A 20220-nucleotide genomic window follows, 5' to 3' on the forward strand; every position below is an offset into this window, starting at 1 on the left:
CAGATCACAAGGTCAGGAGTTTGAGACCGTCCTGGCCAACATGATGAAACCCTGTCTCTACTAAAAATACAAAAACATAGCTGGGCATGGTGGCGTGCGCCTGTAATCCTGGCTACTCAGGAGGCTGACGCAGGAGAATCACTTGAACTCAGGAGGCAGAGGTTACAGTGAGCCGAGATGAAGCCATTGCTCTCCAGCCTGGGTGACAGAGCAAGACTCTGTCTCGAGAAAAAAAAAAAAGTTGGATACAAAACGGGTTAGTTCTACAGGGTAATGTAACTGTAACCTTTGTGGCTGCCTTTTCTACTGGACAGAATTAATTTTCATTTCTACCACACAAAAATCATATGCAACTTATCAGTCTTCTACAAGTTAACTTTTAACTTTACAGAGCCTGGGACTTAATCAATAGGGAATCATAAGTCAGACAGCTGCGTGGATGGTGCTCTCCCATGCTCCTGAAAGAGTATCAGTGATATTTTTTGCCTTGTTGTCAAGCTCTAGATAATTTTTCTTAACACCTTAAATAATACGTGACAAAACACAACTCCCACGTGGGTCTCTGTGAAATGGCCATGACTTCGGTTTCAAGACCTGACTCTTTGGGCGTTTGCACCTTGGTGACATTTTCTGGGGCCTCTTATCAGGCCTACTTCAGTCCATACTACACATCACCACAAGACTGACCAGGCTACAGTAAGCTGTGATCGCATCACTGCACTCCAGCCTGGGTAACAGGGAGACCTTGTCTCAAAAAATAATAATAAAAAAAAAGAAAGGAAAAAGTTCATCTGGGTACCACCTCAAATCACCTTCATTCCATACTTGATTGTGTACTAATTCATTGGTCTGTTGGCCTCACGTGAAGATGGCCTTTGTCTCCCTCCAGCATGCTGCCCTGACCTAAACACTCGGCAAGCCCTCATTACATACCCTTCAGTTGGCTGATTGTCCTGTCCTCTTTTTAAGCTTGTCATCAGAATGCTGATGACTTTCCCTTTGCCCCTTTAGTGTGCATGGTCATTGAAAACAAACTTCCTGCCCTCCAGGGACTTATATTCTGACTGGGGGAACAAAAGCAAGTGTTCTAGACTAGTCAGGAGGATCTAGGTTCCTAGGATCACTTTCTACTTGTGTCACCTTGAACAAGAAGCCTCCCTACCCCTCAGTTTCCTCATCAATGAAATGAGAATAATAATGTCAATACTTGCCTTGCCTACCTAGTGAAATGGACAGGAGGATTTGTAAAAAAAAAAAAAAAGTAATAGTTGTGGAAGTGCTTCATAAACAAAAGAGTGACATTCACATTTTAGTTAAATGATTCTGTGGAAGTTAACTAACAATACAAGATAGCCCAATAAAGAACGTCACAAGGCAGTTTCCCAAGCTCAGAATGAGTCCTTGGGGTACTCACTAATGGGCAAGAGGATTCCAGAGGCCTTGCAGGAGGTAGCTAGGTCATATAGTGTGAGTGAAAGAAAGTTCAATAAACTAGGAATGGGGTGGGGAGGAGGCAGTATCTAGGTGCACGGATCACGAAGGAAGCAAACTGAATAAGTGAAGAAAGATGAACACCTGCTTGGGGCTGGTGAGGCATCTGAGTGGCCTTTCCAGAGGAAAGCATGAAGGGGCAGTGGGGGAAAAGGCAAGATGCACCCAGAGCACTGAGGCCCCCAGTGCCAGACTCAGGAGCTGGGCCTGCCTGCTCTAAGAAGCCACCGGGGGATCTGGGATGGAGGAGTGCGGTAGGAAACCAAGTTTTAGAATGCAGATCCCTCTAAGAGTGGGGTTTGTTTTCCTGCCTGTAATTTATCATTTCTGTGTTTTATTGCAAAATAAAATACAGACTCATTGTACAAAAAAATCTAAAGCGAATCAACAAGTATTTAGAGTAAAAGTTAAAAGTCCACCTTTAATTCCACCCATGCCCCCTCACTTGACCAATTCTAGTCTTTTTAAAAGACTGTGAGCCATCAACAGTGGGGGGTATATCATCCCAGACCTTTTCCTATGAATATGCCTGCATGTGTGTGTGTATTCATATCTTGTGTTTTTGTTTGAGACTGGGACTTGCTCTGTCACCCAGGCTGGAGTGCAATGGTGCAATCATGGCTCACTGCAGCCATGAATTCCCAGGCTCCAGTGATCCTCCCATATCAGCCTCCCAAGTAGCTGGGACCACAGGCACATGCCACCATACCCAGCTGATTTTTTGTATTTTTTTTTTTTTTTTGTAGAGACAGAGTCTCATCATGTTTCCCAGGCTGGTGTCAAACTCCTGAGCTCAAGCGATCCTCCTGCCTCAGCCTCCCAAAGTGCTGGTATTACAGGTGTCAGCCACTGTTCCCGGCCATATCTTTTTACATAAATAAAATTCCTTATATATTTTACACAGAGCCTTGATTTTTTTTAAACTTAGTATGTCTACGGACATCTTTCTATGGCAGAATATATCTTCTTTTCAATAGCCGTATAGTATTGCTTAGTAAGAATATGCCACAGTTTGTTTAACTAGTCCCCTATTGATGAGGACTTCTGCAATTAGTTTTGATTTTGCCTATTACTTTTACATTTTTACAGTAAGATATGTTTGTGGAAAGAAATTCAACAGTGTAAAAGACTATTTAGTGAAAAAAAGTAATTCTCCTACTTACCCCTAGCCCCCTATCCCCACTTTAACAGATTCCCTCTCAAGAAGGAAACACAGGTACCAGTTTTTGGTGTCATTCCCAAGATGACCTGTGCATATACAAGTGTGTGTGTGTGTGTGTGTGTGTGTGTGTGTGTGTGTGTGTGTGTAGAGGGGGTGGGGCAGAAAGAGAGGGAAAGATTTTTAATGTAACTAATAACATACTATATACAACATTCTGCACCTCGCTTTTTCCACCTGACACTGTATCTTGGAGAACATTTCATATCAGTACATATCTTAGCTACATAACTCTTCCTAATGGCTGTAGAGAATTCCATTATATGGCTGAACCACAATTTATCTGACCTGCCTTCTGTGGGGGTTGTTGCCAGTATTTTGCTATTACATACAGTACTCCAATGTTCATGTATTCTTTGTTCATGCATCTTCATATGCACTAAATCTATACTGGAAATCTCTAGAAGTGAGATTGTTGGGTGAACAGGAATGTGCATTAACATTTTTGACAGTTAATGCCAAACTGCCTTCCAAAGAAGTTGTTTCAGTTGACCCTCCCACTAACTGTGTATGGGAGTGCCTTTTCCTCCATATCCTCTCTCCCCATCACAGCATGTGATACGCCTTTTAAATGTGTGCTTGGAGGACAGGATGAGAAACTGAGGTGGTGGGGGTGGGAGTGTGTCCAGGGAAAGCAGAGATTTTTCATTGTTCCCCATAAGTATGGTTGAGGCACTCACAATAGCCCAGCAGTGGGTGTGGCCCACAAGTGTTGTGTCCCCAAGACCTTAGGTATGTAGCAGCACCCCTGGATACCCATGATCCACAAACCCACGTGGTGCAAGTCCTTGAGTGCCAAAAGAGATTCTTTGGTCCTTGCCACCCTCTTTCAGCTTCATGCAGAACCGTTTCTGGATCACAAGCCAGGACCAGGAAGCTTGTATTGGATGCCAGTCTGCTGGCAAGGGCTGTAGGTTAGATGGCCTGTTTCAGGTTGGGAGAACAAAGGTGTACTTCCATTTACTTGGGTGGTGGGGCATGAATGTAAGAGTTGATGTATAAGTGAAGCCCTCCCTGGCAGCCACTACTCTTCACAACTATGCCTCAGGAGTGCGGGACAAGACTGCTCCCCATGACTTTGCTTCCCCATTCCCCATGGCTCTGCTACTGCTGTCTCCCTGGGCATCTCCTGGCTTCTGGGCCACCTAACTGCCTGTGCTCCTCTGTATGTATCTGTCCTCCTCTGTATGCATTCCCCAAAAGAGGGCTCTTATTGGGTCAATTGGTCATTCCACCTTCTGAAACATTCTTATCAGCCTGAGTCCTCAGTACAGAGCACCTCATAGGCCACTGGGCACCCTCAGACCCAAATGAAAGATGGCTACCCTTGACTTAGGCCCAGGCTCTCTGGCCTGTCCATTTGTGACCTAAATAACATTGCCTGGCACAGAGTAGCCACTCAACAAAATATTTACTGAATGAGTAGTGATCCAAAATTGAGGAATCCCTTCTGTCAACTCTGTTCAGAAGAATGCTGTGAGTGAGGGAGGCATGCAGAACGTTGTAAGATTCCTCTTTGGTATATTAGGCTTAAGGCCAAATTCAGCAAATTCATTAGCTGAGTTAATACTTTTATCTCCAAAGTGCAGTATTAAGAAGAACACAGGCTTTGTAAACAGACAGATCTGGGTTCAAATCCTGACAATTACTAACTATGGTGACCTTGGGCAAGTTTCCTGACCTCTCCATTTCCTTACCAATAAAATGGAGCTTATAGTGTCTCCCTTGCAATGTTGTTTTGAAAACTAGTCCAGACAAAGAATGCGAAGTATCCACCTTAGTGCCTAATGCATAAAGACATTCAAGAAGTATTATCTGTTGAGATTATTGATTTCATTTTTCAAGTTAAACTTCCTGACTTATGTCTGCTAAACTCCTATTAAATACAAGTGTGCTTATGTTTCTAGAGATAAGTTTGAACTTCTCAAGTCAACACACAGCCAGGTACCACAAATACATCTACTTCTTGATGTTCACAACTAAAGGAAAAAGACTTTTATTTCTCTTGGTCAATTAGCTTTGAGACAAGGCAAGCCATCTCATCAATTCGCTAATATTGTTTTCAAATATTTATAAAGTCTGTCTCCTTAAGATAGTTCTACAACCTTGGTTCTAATCTATTCTCTGGACTATTTCCCCAGATATATTGGAATTTGTTGCCAGGAAAGGTGGCTCCTCTGCAGATGTAGGACCTTGGCCAGGTCCCCACATAGCGGTAATCAGGGTATCTCCAATCCAATACACAAGCAGTTAACAGTCACTTCCCGAATACCTGGCCTTGTGCTATGAGCAACATTATTTCTTCAATCCAGGAGTAAAGGAGGTGGGTGAGAAAGGGCGTGCTTCCTTCCAAAGTCCAAGATATCCTGTAGGGTGGGTGGCCCACACGTTATTTGTCTGCTTCACCTTCCATTGATGGATGTTGAGGATGTTTCCATTCTCACCTTATTACTAGCAATGAAGCAATGAACATTCTTGGACTTATATCTGTGTGCATGTGTGTGAGTATTCCCCTAGCATAACTTTATTTATTTAATTAATTTCTGTGGTTTTTTTCTTTTTTGAGACCTAGTCTCACTCTTTTGCCTAGGCTGCAGTGCAGTGGCACAATCTTGGCTCACTGCAGCCTCTGCCTCCTGGGTTCAAGCGATTGTCCTGCCTCAGCCACCTGAGTAGCTAGGATTACAGGCGTGCTCCACCATGCTGGGCTAATTTTTGTATTTTTAGTAGAGATGGGGTTTCACCATGTTGGCCAGGCTGGTCTTGAACTCCTGACCTCAGGTGATTTTCCTGCCTTGACCTCCCAAAATGCTGGGATTACTGATGTGAGCCACCATGCCCAGCCCTCGTATAGCTTTATGAAAGTTCAGTTACTGCATCCAACAGTGTATAAATAGGTACTTTAAATAAGTACCAGAATATTACCCTCAAAAAGGCTGAAGAAGTTACACTCCCACCCTTTACCTCAGTTATTGCACTCCTAGGTCTACACCCTAGAGAAACTCTGAGACAGGGGAATGATGGCATATATGCCATGAATGTCCAGGATAGCAAAGAATGATATGCACAATTTGATGCAATTTATACAGTTTAAGAACATGCAACCCCTACTGTATAGTTTGTTGTTTATGATCACATATGTAACACATTTTAAAACATGCATGCAGATCAGAGATACCCAGTTCAGGAGAATGCTACTTCTGTAGGGGAGGAGAATGTGGTTGGGGAGGTACACAGGGGGCTTCAACTCAAGCTGTAACATTTTATTTCTTTTAGGAAAAGGTTCTGGGGCAAATATAGGGAAATGGATTTAAATTTGTTCCTAATATTTTTCCATATGCTTGAAGGAGCTCCTCATCTAAAACAAAACAAACAAACAAAAAAAACAAAAAACAAAGAAGACAAGAAAAAGGCAGGGCAGGTTCACAGTCCCTCCAGAGCCCACCCTATTGTTCAGGGGCACCTAGTACATTAGAGAGATAGATAACTTCCATGGGAAGAGACTTTGCACCCCAATTCACTAAGAGCCTCTTCTCTGCCAGACATCAATATAAATCCTTAGGATATATTGCTTGGGTAACCTTACGATTCTCGACTTCCAGGCCCAAGAGAATGACATCAAACTTTGGCAATTGTCACCCTAATACCCTAATTGTCACCTGCCTGCCTGTCCATCATGGAGCTCTAAGTATACTTGAACCACATATGAGGAGTACTTGGGGCAAATTTTAGATTCAACCCTGGATTTGGCAATAAGCTTTACCGTGAACCCACCATTGCAACACAGGGTGTAGTAAAGCAACAGCATTGCAAAGCTCTTTCTGGAACCAGAATTTTTCCATAATGCCTTCTGCTAGCAGTGTTGCCTGATTAGCAGACACAATGGGACCATCAGACCTTATCAGCACCACTTGGTCTAAAACAGAAACCAGGAAGTGCTGTCTCTCAGTGCTTGGCCCCTGTTGCCATGGCCCCTGTTGCCATGGTCCCCAGGCACTTTTTCTCAATCTCTTATAGCATCCATCAGCAAGCAGGACCTGGAAGCTCTTTCAGGCAGACCAAGAAGAAAGCTGTTAATAGGAAAGATAAGAGCAAGTAAGGAAAGTAATTAAATGAACAAACAAATGTAGATGGAAAGAATTTGGGGTGAGGCCCAGAAAGCAGCTTTTATTTTTGAAAGAATCTTCTTGAAATGTGATAGACAAAGGTGTCTGGGTCAGAATTTGCCGAGAAGTGCCCATGATGTAGCTGCCATGTGGTATAGGTACAGCAACTCTATGCCCTGGATTTTTCAGAAAAGTCCTAGTTTCAAGTATTTTATTCTGTTTGTCAGACCAAGAATTCTGATTTGAGATTCAGAAAATAAGGTCACTGTAGTTAGAGTAGTCATCCAGGAAAGCCTGATTTAGAATCCATTGCCCCCCCTCACTGGTTGGCAGGCAATCCCCACAGGACTTGCCCCTAGGGCCCTGAAGGCCTGAGTAAAGTGGCCCCTTATACAGCCAAGAAATATCAAAGTGCCTCTGAACTCCTCCCGTAGCTCTCTGAGGGGTTTAGCCAGAAAGGCATGGTATTTTGACCCCCATAGACCTAGATATCAATACGCCCTGCATTAACTCTGCCAACATAGGTGATGCTCTGAGCCTCAATTTCCTCATCTGCAAAATGAGAGCAATAACACAAGGTTATGACAGAGTTATTCTCAGCATCAAATGAAGTTTTTATTACCTTTAAAACACTGTACGAATGAGCACTGCTAAAATCCATTCCTTCATTCAACATATAAGTGCCTACTACATGACAGGCATTAAGCCAGACCTGATCACACAGTGGTCATCAAAACAGACAGGGTCCCTGCTGTCACAGAGCTTTCAGCCCAGAGGCGTAGACAGATATTAGTCAAAGATCTCCTTATCTGAGGTCCAAGCAGAGGGGAGATACAGTAGGGCTACTCTTTTAAAAAGCTGACTGTGGCTGCTGCGTAGAGCCAGAGGGCAGGAGAGGGGGCTGGGAAGCCACTTAGGAGATTTCTGCCTGCAATAGTGGCTTGGTCTTGGTGAGAAATGGCCAGATTCTGGATAGATTTGGGAAGCAGAATCAACAGAACTTAGTGACAGACTAACTTTTGGGAGTGAGGAAGAAGCAAAAAGATATTTTAGCTAACTGTGTCCCCAGGACTTGGGCCACTGGAGCCCACAAAGCCAATTCCAAGGCTGCTGAGGTATAACATATGGAGGACCCATTTTTCCTTATCTCCCCTCCAGAGCAGTACGATATCAGTCCTTCAGTCCAGAAATCAGCCTGCTAGACTTGATCTGAAAAAGGCATTTAGTACTTAAAAATTTCCTTTCCTGTAGAATAATATATCGCATTCTAGCTTTATGTTGAATGCAGAATTCCTCTTAGAGGTAAATTGTTTGCTTCCAATTTTTAAATTGTTTTAAAATGGACAAATATAATTATGTGTACACATTCATGGGGTACATAGTAATGTTTTGATACAGATAATGTTTAGTGATCAGATCAGGGTAATTAGCATGCCCATTATCTCAAACATTTATCATTTGTGTTGGAAACATTCAGTATCCTTCTTCTAGCTATTTGAAACTATATATTATCATTTGGGTTTTTTAATTTTTTTTTCTTTTAGAGACTGGGTCTCTCTGTGTGGCCCAGGCTGACCTCAAACTCCTGGGCTTATGCGGTCATCCTGCCTCAGCCTCCCGAGTAGCTAAGACTACAGGCACATGCCACCACACCTAGAAATGGTACATTATTGTTAACTATAGTCATCCGACAATGACATAGAACACAAGAACTTTTTCTTCTTCCCTAGCTGTAATTTTGTATCATTTAACAAATCTCTTCCTTGCCCTCCAATTTTTGAATGGGATATTACTTTAAAAATAGCTGAGTTGCCATTAACTTAGGATGCTAAAAATGTTCTTCAGTCTAGGTGCTCTCCTCTGGGACCAATATATGTTCTTTGAATTGGATTCCTTTCAAACCCTGGGCCCAGTAGTGTTTGTTCCAACAAGTTGGAAGAGAAGAGGGCCCAAAAGGGGAGAAGGAGATGGGAAGGGCCATTGACAAACTTGAGTTTCGTAACAGTTAACCACACTTAACCACAGTTAACCATGCTTTACAGCTTCCAGGGGAATTTCACACATATCATTTGTTGTGATATTCTGCAAATTCAGGACCACGGCTGTCTCCTGACTCCCCATCCAATGTTTTTGCTATTTATTCCACTGCCAGGTCCTTAACTTTTTGGGGAAAGGGGGAGGAGAAAGTCTCTGTGATAAACAAAAAAGTTCCAATAGACCTTCAAAGCCCTTCTTTATTCGAAAGAATTTATTCCATTTGCATTGAGAAGGAGCATAAAAGAAAATTTGGTATTTTCCCACACCACTTGTCCCCTACACACAGGGCTTTCATTTCTTAGTTCTTGCAGGCCTACCCTTCAGAAGCTATTATCTGCTTGACAGTCTGCTGAGACCTCTTGTCTTTCTTTCTCAATTAAACTCTAAGGACTGAGGTTCCCATCTGCCCTGGAGCGAACATATCTCTTGTTATACCTGTTTCCCAGAAGCTGGAGAGCTTTTTTACTTTCTCCAACCACTATAGTTTTCTTTTCAAAACACTTAAACCCTCTTAGTGATTTTTAACTGCAGGTGTCAATTAAATTGGTTTCCCAAACGTGAACCAAACCTTTTCTCCAATTCCTCCTGCATTTACCCTGCCTCCACCCACCCTGAACCAGGAAAGAAAACAATCAGACACAATTTATTAAGTTATTGTCCTCTCTTTTGGATAGCCCTCTCTTAACATGAATGTGGCAAAATTGCTAGGAAGAAATGGTAGGATGTATTTCCACTAGGTAGGTCTCTTTCTCTGCAATTGATAGAGCTGATGCAGCCATCTTTGGTTATGGTGTCTAATTGAGCAGTACCCAATATGGTGCCGTTCCTCAGGCTCTTCCTTGGCGGGAAGACAGAGGTAGCCGCTGAGCAAGGAGAGCCAACAGAAGTGGAATGGTTCCCCATTCATAGACCCTTGTGGGTTTTGATGGAGAGAGGAAAGAGAACGTGAGGAAATAATAGGACAGAAAGGGAAGAATAAGAAAGCTGAGAGGGGTGCTTATAAGTGGAGGAATAGAAATAAAGCTATGAATAGAATAATAGAAACTCAGATTTTTAAATTTTTTATTATATTTATTTTTATTTTAATAGTATGTAAACCATTATATGTTATTTTCAAATGTATGCAAAAAATTTAATGGTTTTGTTATTGTAAAATGACACATTTGCTATTAAAATTTCAAATAGTACTGAAGAGTTTCAAGAGAAACATACATGTCAAAATCAAGAATAACAGTTACTTGTGTGTCCTTGTAAACTTGTTACATGCATATATCTGTGTGCGTTTAATGCACAAATGAGATTATACAACACATGCTGGTCCATTCCTTGCCCATTTTTTTTTCCATTTACTAATAACTCTGCAGTTTTCTCATTCCTACTCAAAGAGATCTACCTCATTCTTCTTAATGGCTGCATATCATCCCCTTGGGTGGATGCATCATGATGTGTGGAACCCATCCCTTGTTAGTGGACATTTAGGTAAAATAGAAAGTCTAGCACCACACTATCCAATAGAAATGTAATGTGGGCCACAAATGCCAGCCACTTACAGATTTTTGAATTTCGTAGTAGTAGTAGTACATTCCCCTTCCCAGCTGATTTGAAATGCCACCTTATTATACCCTAAATGCTCATATATACATGTTTATTTTGGACTATCTATTTTATTTCATTCATCTATTTGCCCATTTTGGTACCAGTATCACCACTTCTAGTAACCACATTGAAAAAGTAAAAAGAAAAAGGTGAAATTAATTTTGACAATATACTTTATATACTCCAATATATCAAAAATAGTGTCTTACAATGTAATCAATATTCAGAATTATTAATGAGATACTTTACATTCTTTGTTTCATATTCAATCTTTGAAATCTGCTGTATGTTTTACACATCCAGCACATTTCAATTCAGACTGCCAATTTCAAGAGCTTAAAAGCCACATGTGGCTTCTGGCTACTGTATTGGACAGTGGAGGTTGAGCAGGCAGAGGTTCAAAATGTCACCTGAGCTGTGTGTTTTTGTGGTTGGTAGTGATGGATTAGAATGTCAGACATTGAGGACAAAAACCTCAACTTCACCACTCGGGGCAACTCATGAAGCTTCCCAGGGCCTTGGTTTGTGAACTCCAATAAACTCATCGTATGCTGGTTGAGTGCACACCAGAACAGCCGAGCCAAGTACAGTGAGGCCTCGCTTCACAATGGGGGTACGTTGTGAGAGAAATGTTTCATTAGGTGATTTCCTCATTGTGCAAACATCATAGAGTGTACTTATACAAACCTAGATAGTGTAGCTTGCTACACACCTTGGCTATATGGTATAGCTTATGGCTCCGAGGCTACAAAGCCATACAGCAGGTGACTTTGCTCAATATTACAGGCAATTGTAACACAATAGTACTATTTATGTATCTGAACATACCTAAACATAGAAAAGATAGAGCAAAAATATGGTATCATCTAATGGGGCCATCATCATATATGCAGTGGTCATATATGCAGTCCATTAACCCAGGGGTCCCAACCCCTGGGCCACGGACCCATACCAGTCCATGACCTGTTAGGAACTGGGCCACACAGCAGGAGGTGAGTGGCAGGCAAGTGACCATTACTGCCTGAGCTTCACCTCCTGTCAGATCAACAGCAGCATTAGATTCTCATAGAAGCATGAACCCTATTGTGAGCTGCACATGTGAAGGATCTCAGTTGTATTCTCCTTATAAGACTCTAACTAATGCCTGATGATCTGAGGTGGAACAGTTTCATCCTGGAACCATCCTCTACAACCAAGTCACTGGAAAAATTGTCTTCCACAAAACCAATCCCTAGTGCCAAAATGGCTGCGGACTGCTGCGTTAACCTACATGTCATTATGCACATTGCTCTATAAATGCCCCGGCCTTTCCACAAGCTGTAGCTTGCTGGCCACAGAGATAATAGAAAGAGCCTGGGTGCTCAGGAGGTGATTATCTGAGGTCTGTCACAGGTTCCCCTTTCTTTGCCTCCAGAGATGCCTCTGTTCACAGCTTCTCATCACACTCAAAACCCAATGCCTGTTTCCCTTTTTTTTCAAAAGCAGAGTGTGTGGCAATGGGGCTCTGAGGAAATCCTTACCACTGTGGTTGGGGAGGGTGTGGTGGGTGGAACCCACATTGTGACTTACTCAACCGTGAGATCTTAACTGTGTCTCCCCAGAGCCACTGTGCTTCTGAGCGGCAGTGGTGACAGCCATGGCGGCACAGCTTAAAGCCTGGAATGGTAAGCATGGGTGCAATTGCATCTTGCAAGGAGACTCTCATTAGGGTTTGAACTTGAGGTTTGGTGCCTGGATGGGTGTCGGCAGAGTGGGAGGAGGCAGGTGGCTGGAGAGCACTGGGGACAGGTGGGACAGCCAGCTTTGCCCTTGCCTGAGTCAGGCCAGGTTTGGGAAGCATTTTGACTCCACAGCAGGCTTGGGGGTTTGGGCCCTGGGTTGGCAGGAAGCTGAGAAATGTGATTATCTCCCACAGGACAACATGCTGTCTCTGGAGAAAGGCAGCGGCCCCATGCCCACTGCCTGACTGAGCTCTAAACCAGCCCCCTCCCAGCCTTTTCTCCCCAAGCTGGCCAGCTACAAGACCCAACCCTATGGTGGAGCCAAGGGTTCAGAGCAGCTAGGCTGCAGGAGAAAGTAATTTCCTCCTGTGGCTGCCTGGGAGGGAGCTCTTTTTCATTGGCCCCACCCACCAGCTTCCCCATTGCCATGCCTGGAACACCAGAATTCCTTTTCCATTCCTACTGCTGCCTCCTCCAGCCCTGCAGCCTAGAAACTCTAAGTGGTATCAGACTCTTGAAGCACCACGCAACAACCCAGCTTCTTTCTGTTTGATCTCACAAGCCGTGACCTCCCAAGAAATCACGCCTGTACTAGGAAGACAGAGTAGTGTCACAGGAAATCTAAGTCCCATGCACATGGTAATCTCACACCAGCTTCCACTGCTCCAGCCCCCTCCTTGGGCTGGCCAAAGGGTAGAAGCCCTGCTGATTAAGCCTCTTCCCTGAATGTTGGCAGCCTATGCTCTGCACTAACTTAGCACCTAGTGCAGAGCCTGGCACATACATGGGAGCTACCCAGTGGCACTCTCTTGGATGAATATGTGTATAGATAAATTCACATGCTTTGGATATTGTAATTGTTGTACCTCCTCAAGGCTCCCAAAGCCTTAAAACTAGAACTTGTCACCTCATCACTGTAGAGTCTTCCACTCACAGACATCTACGCACCTGCTGATCTCTTCTGCTAAGAAAAGGTGACAAATAAAACCAGCCAGTGGATTCCTGAGGGTAGTCTAGGAGTCTTGAAGCTTAGCAGTGGTCTTACAGGCTGAATCATCCTACCTCAAGAACCAAGAGCATGAGACTTGGCATCAGACAGACTTAGTTCAAGTCTCAACCCTGCAGTATCCGATCTATATAATCTTAGTCAAAAGTTATGTCACCACTCCAAGATTTAGTACTCTACTCTCCAAAATGGGGCTAAACATACCTACCCAGGATTATAGTGAGGAATAAATGAGAAAATATATTAGGTTTAACCCTATGAAACTGCCCAAAACATTTAAATGCCAGCAATTTAATATGGTTCAACCTAATATATAAAGTGCTTTATAAAGTATAAAGCAGTATAATAAGTACCCCTATATAAGTATTCATTATCTGTAACAGATATAATTTGAAAACCACAAAATATTGTTTTTTGCAGTATTAGTGACTAATTCCTTTCATCAGAATACAGGTCAAACTAACAGAAGAAGCCACTTCTCTAACAATCATGGGCTGCAGGCATTTTATGGAGGATTTTGGCCTGGGAAATAGGGACCAGGTGTTTTTAGGAAACTAGACTGGTTCATAGAAAGCAATGGAGGTGAACAGCAGGGTAGCTTGTGACAGCTCCTACCTGGAAATGATTCACCAGCAAAAGCACAGTAGGAGATGGCACATTCTACTTCCCCGGGTGGGAGTACCCTCCCCAGCTCCAGTTGCAAAGCAGATGCTGCCTAGGACAGACATTCCTTCCCAGGGCGGCAAAGCCACAACGGTCCTAGGCCACCAGGCATCTGGAGGAAACTAAAAACAGCTTCTTGCCAGTTTTCTTCCCTAGTGGCAGCTGTCAAGTCCAGGAGCTCCTCTTGACCTAGCAAAATCACAGGCCTGAGAAAGCTTGGATTTGGAGCTGATAGCTGCAGTGGCCACAGTTGGGGGAGTGGGGGAAGGTTCTCACCATATTATACATGGCTCCCTCAATCCCAATCCTAGATTTAAAGGTCACTGGGATTTCAGGCCAGAGGGGACTGGAGAGAGTCCAGAGAAATGCCCACAGATTCGTTCTGCCTCCGTTGCTGGCACCCCAGGCCAAGGATTACTGAAGCACTAAGCAAGCAGCTATAAACTTCCTAAGCAGTGTTTCTCACTTAGGGCATCATGGTACTTTTGGGTAAGACAATTTTTCATTGTACAGGACCATCCCATGCATTGCAGGACATTTCGAATCTGGTAGCAAGGTAAGAATAGAGCTGGATGAGTCTCAGGTCCGAAGTTCAGGAGAAGGGCTCAAGCAGAGTATTGGCCTCTCCACAGCTCCAAATGGTGTCTTGGAGAAGGCATCTTCAACTAGATGCTTGCTTGATGGCTGTGCACTACCCAGTGAGCCAAGTGCCTGGATAATCTTGGTTCGGCCAGCAGAAACGTGTAAAGTCACTCAGACAGGGCCTGGGACCTGAGAGGAGAAAAGCCAGAGAAGATACCCTCCCAGAATTGCCCATGGGCAGGCAGTGTTCTGCACTTAGCCCCAAGCCCTGACCAGCTTGTGGCAGAAGATCCATGTGGAGAGTGAGGCCGACTTGACCCAGTGCCCGAGTGTCAGTTTCCAGCATCAGCCAGGATGGATGTAGGATGCATGACATTCATTCAGGGAAGTGCAAATATCCAATTCGAGCTACAGTATGGAATCCCAATAGCATAGAAGTGCTTGACCAGGAGTTCATGTACTTGAATGAGAAAAAAATTACAACTTTATCTTCATTAACCTGTAACTGAAAGTTAGCTTTTCTTCCATTATGAACACAGACCATACATCACAGTGGCATTAGCAATTACCTGTGACTTTATCTCTAATAGAAACCACAGATGTTTGTATATCTCATTACTGCTGCTGTAGGTATCTTGAATTACTGTCCCACTCACGACTACTTTAAAATCATGGCAGTCACCGGACCCGCCACTAGCTCATGTTACTTAATGTGTTAATAATGAAATGCATATTACTACGTTGCAGATTTTAAGACATATATAGATAACTTTAAATGCAACTGACTTCCTTAGTAATCTTATGTATTTTATTTTGTGCTTGTAAAAACATTCCAAGTAGAGGCCCATAAGTTTCATTAGATTCCCGATGGAGTCCAAGCCAGAAAAACGTTAAGAAATACTGGATTCGAAGGTTGGCAGGAATTCAGTTTCATTGGAGTCAACAAGGAAGGCCTTGAGTGCAAGGAGAAGGAACATGGGCTTGTGTTCTACTCGCACTGAGGGAATGCTAAAGGTTTCTGAGCAGATTGCCCAAGGTGACGTTAAGGTCTCCAGCCTGGGATTCATTAACAGAAAAACAGAAGTCAGGAGGAAGAGTGGGTTAAGGTGGTGGGAGAGGTTTCTATTAAAGATATTAAGTTTGAGACTGAAACAAGTGGGCATCCAGTGAAGATGTCCACCACGTGCTGAGAAATGCCAGTGGGAAGACTAGGAGAGTGACCATGGCAACAGGAAAGATTTGAGGGTCATCCTCTGAGATGATCATTGGGGCATTTGGAGTAATTGTGCTCAAGAAGGGAGAAAAGGCAGTGAGAGAAAAGAGGCCGAGGTAGGGGATTGTCATAAGCTGGTGTCTCCAAGAAACAGATTTGGAGATATCAATTTGCCTGCAAGAGGTTTGTTGGGGATTGCCTTCTGGAACAGCACCCGTGAGGGGCAAGATTGGTCAGAGACAGGAGTTCACCTGCAATGTAGTTACACTGGAGACCTCAGTCAATCACATGGGAAGCTCTGGAGCTGAGATGCTCTTTAGATGGTCCCAACTGAGGCCAGGTAGCTGGGCCTTTCTTCCTCTACCTCCCACCCCACCCCATCTATTGACCAGACCTTGGATACAGGCTGCCCCCCAGGAAAGGGGTTTTTACTTTAGAGAAGGGACTCAACTATGAGCCATCAACCAACACTCCTGGTAGCTGGGGGACTGAGTGCCTTGGTCCTGAATAGAGGATCAACCACCACAAGGTCTGGTGTTCCAGCCATTCAGGAAATGCAACTGGCTCCCTCCTACCCTGCAGGCCTCTGGTCAAGTCCCTCTCTGCAGCCCAAAGCCAGTTATAGGAGTCCCAGGGACAGGGAGCCAGGGCCTAAAAGGAATTTGAGTCCTTGATGCCTGTAATTCAGAGTCTTCAGTCTTTCCCCTAACCTCTCTTATTTGAGGCTAAGATAGTTGGGATGAGGTAGGTGGAAGTTAGAGGGAACTGTGCTGTTGCCATCTCTGCACAGTTTGTTTATAAGAGGTTACCAAACTAAGCAAATCAGCCACCATGGAAACAGGCTCTGTGGGTTTCACATCCCTCCCTTCCTTCTGGGGTGACCCACATCTCAAAGAGGGGATGTCACCACAATTGAGGTTACAGATCTGCTTACAAGGCCTGTGAGCTACCCAGGAAATGCAATACTGTTATAGCCATTAAGTAAAAGAAGGTTGGGCTTTATTTTTAAAGAGAGAAATGTAAAAACTTGACTTTCGATTTTGATGTTCATGTCCTTACACCAAAAAAATCAAACCAAATAGCAACTGAACTGACTACACATGAGTTCCCCCAAACCTTTGAAATTTACAGTAGCTGTAGGAAACTTGAATCCAGAAAAATTCATTCATTCACTCCCTCATGCCACACACACAAAAAAAATTCTGAGTTTGCAAAATGATAGGTTGAAAGACCAAGTGTGGTCTGAAGTCCAGGTTTTTTTGTTCTGCATGGTTTAAAAAACTAACTTTCCACACTCAGAAGTGGAGCTTACAAATAAATAAACAATAAATAAATAATGTAAGTTCTCAATGCACCTTTTAAAAAAAATCTTAAGATCTGGTCCCAATGGATGACTCAGCTAATGCTAAGGGGTGCTGCCCCCTTGTGGGTGGGCAGGGAGTTCCCCAGTTTACAGCAGGCCCCATTCAGCCTGCTTCTCTCCTTGGTGTTATCTGCCTGGGCCCTGCCATTGTTTCTGCTCATGAGCCCTGGATTTGGCTAAGCTAGCTGCTGAAGTTACAATAATAGATGATGTCTTTGGGAGGCCGAGGCAGGTGGATCACGAGGTCGAGAGATCGAGACCAACCTGATCAACATGGTGAAACCCCGTCTCTACTAAAAATACAAAAAATTAGCTGAGCATGGTGGCACGTGCCTGTAATCCCAGCTACTCTGGAGGCTGAGGCAGGAGAATTGCCTGAACCCAGGAGGCAGAGGTTGTGGTGAGCCAAGATCGCGCCATTGCACTCCAGCCTGGGTAACAAGAGCGAAACTCCGTCTCAAAAAAAAAATATATATATATAGATGATGTCGTTGCTCTGCTCACAGGGCTGTCTCCTCTGCCCTCAGGGCTCACCATCTAGTGGGGAGGAGGACCCATGTGCACCAACAGACAGGAAACAGAGTGGGGGATGGGGGAGGAAGGAACAACCCATGGGAAAAAGTGAAGTTGGGACAATGTCACAGAGACTCTAGCAGCAAGGGTAGGCATCTACTAGGTGGAAAAGAGGGCAGGGGTGGGAGAATGTCATTCTAAAGCAAAGGAACAGTTAGGCTGGTGAATTGTGCTCCTAAGGGAAGTGTCACATGTGAAGCCGAGAGGAGGCAGGGGCCAGACTGGGAGGCCTTGTCAGCCAGATTGAGGAACTGGCATTTTATCCTGGTGGTTTTGAGGCAGAGGGAGGAGCTGATCTGACTTGCGTGTGTCTAGATGACTCTCGTGGCCCCGTGGAGGCTGGATCGTAAGAGAACAAGATCTGAGGGAGGAAGAGCACCAGGTAGGAGGTTCTTGTAATTGTTTAGGTGAGAAGTAACAGGGCTTTGATTTGGGGAGGTGCCAGTGAGTGGGAGAAGGAACAGTTCTGAGAGGGATTTAGGAGGTCAGATTGACAGGTCTTGGTGATTCCTCAAGGTGGAAAGGAAAAACTGGGACCCCGTGGCACACTGGTGTGCAGTGTTATCCTGGCCATGGCAGTAACTGCCCTTTGTTAAGGATTCTGGGGTGTTTGCAGCACTTTCCCATGTATTAACTCATCCCAGTCTCAAAGTCAAAGACACCAACCTACTGCCTGTCCACGGGCCTCATGCAGCACCTTCTAGGTGCCAGGTGGAGAGTGGAAGTGTTGCCTTCACATTCACTCACTGAATCATCACAACTGCCCTAGGAAGAGTTACTATTCTTACATTATGTTACAGATAAGGAAACAGGCTCACAGAGGCAACATGAGTTTCCAGGGGTCACACAGCTAATAGGCGACAGAGCCAGTATTAGAACTCATGTTGTCTGCTCCAGAGCCTTTGCTCTACTGCCAGAAGAGTGGTCACTGAGCACAGAGACCTTCTATACACAGACCAGCCTGAGCAAACTGCAACAGGCTAGTAGTGTGTGCATCCCACGCACTTCTCCAGTGAGCATCTAGACACCAAATCCTGAGGCCTTGGATGGGCTTTCTAGTTCTAGAAATTTGAGGAGATGTAGGTCAGGCAGGCAAGAAGGAAACACTGAGCCCAGCTTCCTGGCACTGTGGGCAGTGAAGGAGAGCAGTCAGGTCACACCACACAGGTCCCTTCCCTGCCCCAGACCATAGACCCTCCAAGAGCTTTCAGTTATGTTGAGCGTCAAATCCAAATTCCTGACTGCAGCCCTAAGACCCTGAAGTAATATGGATCCTGCCCACCTCTGTGACATCTTTTCTTACCATACTCCCCTCACTCACACCTCGCACATACACTGACTCCTTTCAGTTATTCTTTTCCACCCCAGGACCTTTGCATTTGCTGTTTCCCCTGCCATATGTGCTCTTTTTCTCTTTGTGTGGCTGGTTCCTTCTCATCATTCAAATCTCCTCTGCTTCAGTGTGAGCTCCATGAGGGCATGGACTGCATCTGTCCTGTTCACCATTGTGTTCCTCAAGCTTATGGGCCCAGTACACAGAAAGGGCTCTAAGTATTTGTTGAATGAATGAACTATTTTGGTACCTGTTGTGTGTCAGGCACTTTACAAACATTAATTCATTTAATCATCAAAACAGTCCTGTGAATTAGGTGTGATTGTTATTCCCATTTTGTAGATGAGGCAGTGGGAGGTGACTTGACTTGCCCAAGGTCACAGGGCTTAGGAAGAAACAAAGCTGGGACTTGACTCCTGACTTACGCTGTCCCCGCTAAACACATTGCTCCAAAGTGTGCATTTCAGGCAGAGTCTATTTTTTTGTTGTTGTTGTTGAGATGGAGTCTCACACTGTCGCCTGGGCTGGAGAGCAATGGCACAATCTCAGCTCACTGCAACCTCCACCTCCCGGGTTCAAGCACTTCTCCTGCCTCAGCCTCCCAAGTAGCTGGGATTACAGGTGCCCGCCACCACGCCTGGCTAATTTTTTTTTTTTTTTGTATTTTTAGTAGAGACGGGATTTCACTATGTTGGCCAGGCTGGTCTCAAACTCCTGACTTCGTGATCTGCCCGCCTCAGCCTCCCAAAGTGCTGGGATTACAGTCATAAGCCACTACGCCCGGCCCAGGCAGGATCTTAATTGAGAAAGGCCAGGGCTCTGTCCTTCCATGTGCTGCTTTATGTGGCTGACTTAGACTTCCCCAGAAATGAATTGAAGCAGTTCTGTTGGCCCCTCAGCTGGGGTTGTTAAACACCCTGGTTGTTCCACCTTTTCATTCTTATTTATTAAAAACTCCACAGATTTAGAGAAGTTCTTCAGAAAGCAAAGCAGAGTTCCCTGCTCAGTGACAAAGTCACCCCATTCCAGTAGGAGATGCAGCCAAAATCCACAGGACTGAGCATCCCTGCAAGGATGCCGGGAACAGAGGGGTAAAGTGCTTCCCTCTGGCCCTGTGTTTTCTCCACCAACTTCTTAGTTACCTAGATCCTTGCTACTCAAAGTAAGGTGTGAAGACCAGCAGGAACAGCAGCAGCATCACCTACGAGTGTTAAGAATACAGAATCTCAGCACACACACCCCCGCTCCACCTACTGCGCCAGAACCCGCGTTTTAACAACATCCCCAGGGGATTTGGTGATTCGTGTGCACAAAAAG

The 20220-nt window shown here is 44.5% G+C and overlaps 1 protein-coding gene across 8 annotated transcripts in view; it reads left to right on the top strand.

Annotated features, from left to right (window-relative positions):
• Nucleotides 1–20220, top strand: part of NHSL2 (NHS like 2) — a 247155-nt gene that overhangs the window by 186311 nt on the left and 40624 nt on the right. The window lies entirely within an intron of this gene.

This window comes from Callithrix jacchus, chromosome X, assembly GCF_049354715.1.
Source record: "Callithrix jacchus isolate 240 chromosome X, calJac240_pri, whole genome shotgun sequence".
NCBI lineage: Eukaryota > Metazoa > Chordata > Mammalia > Primates > Cebidae > Callithrix > Callithrix jacchus.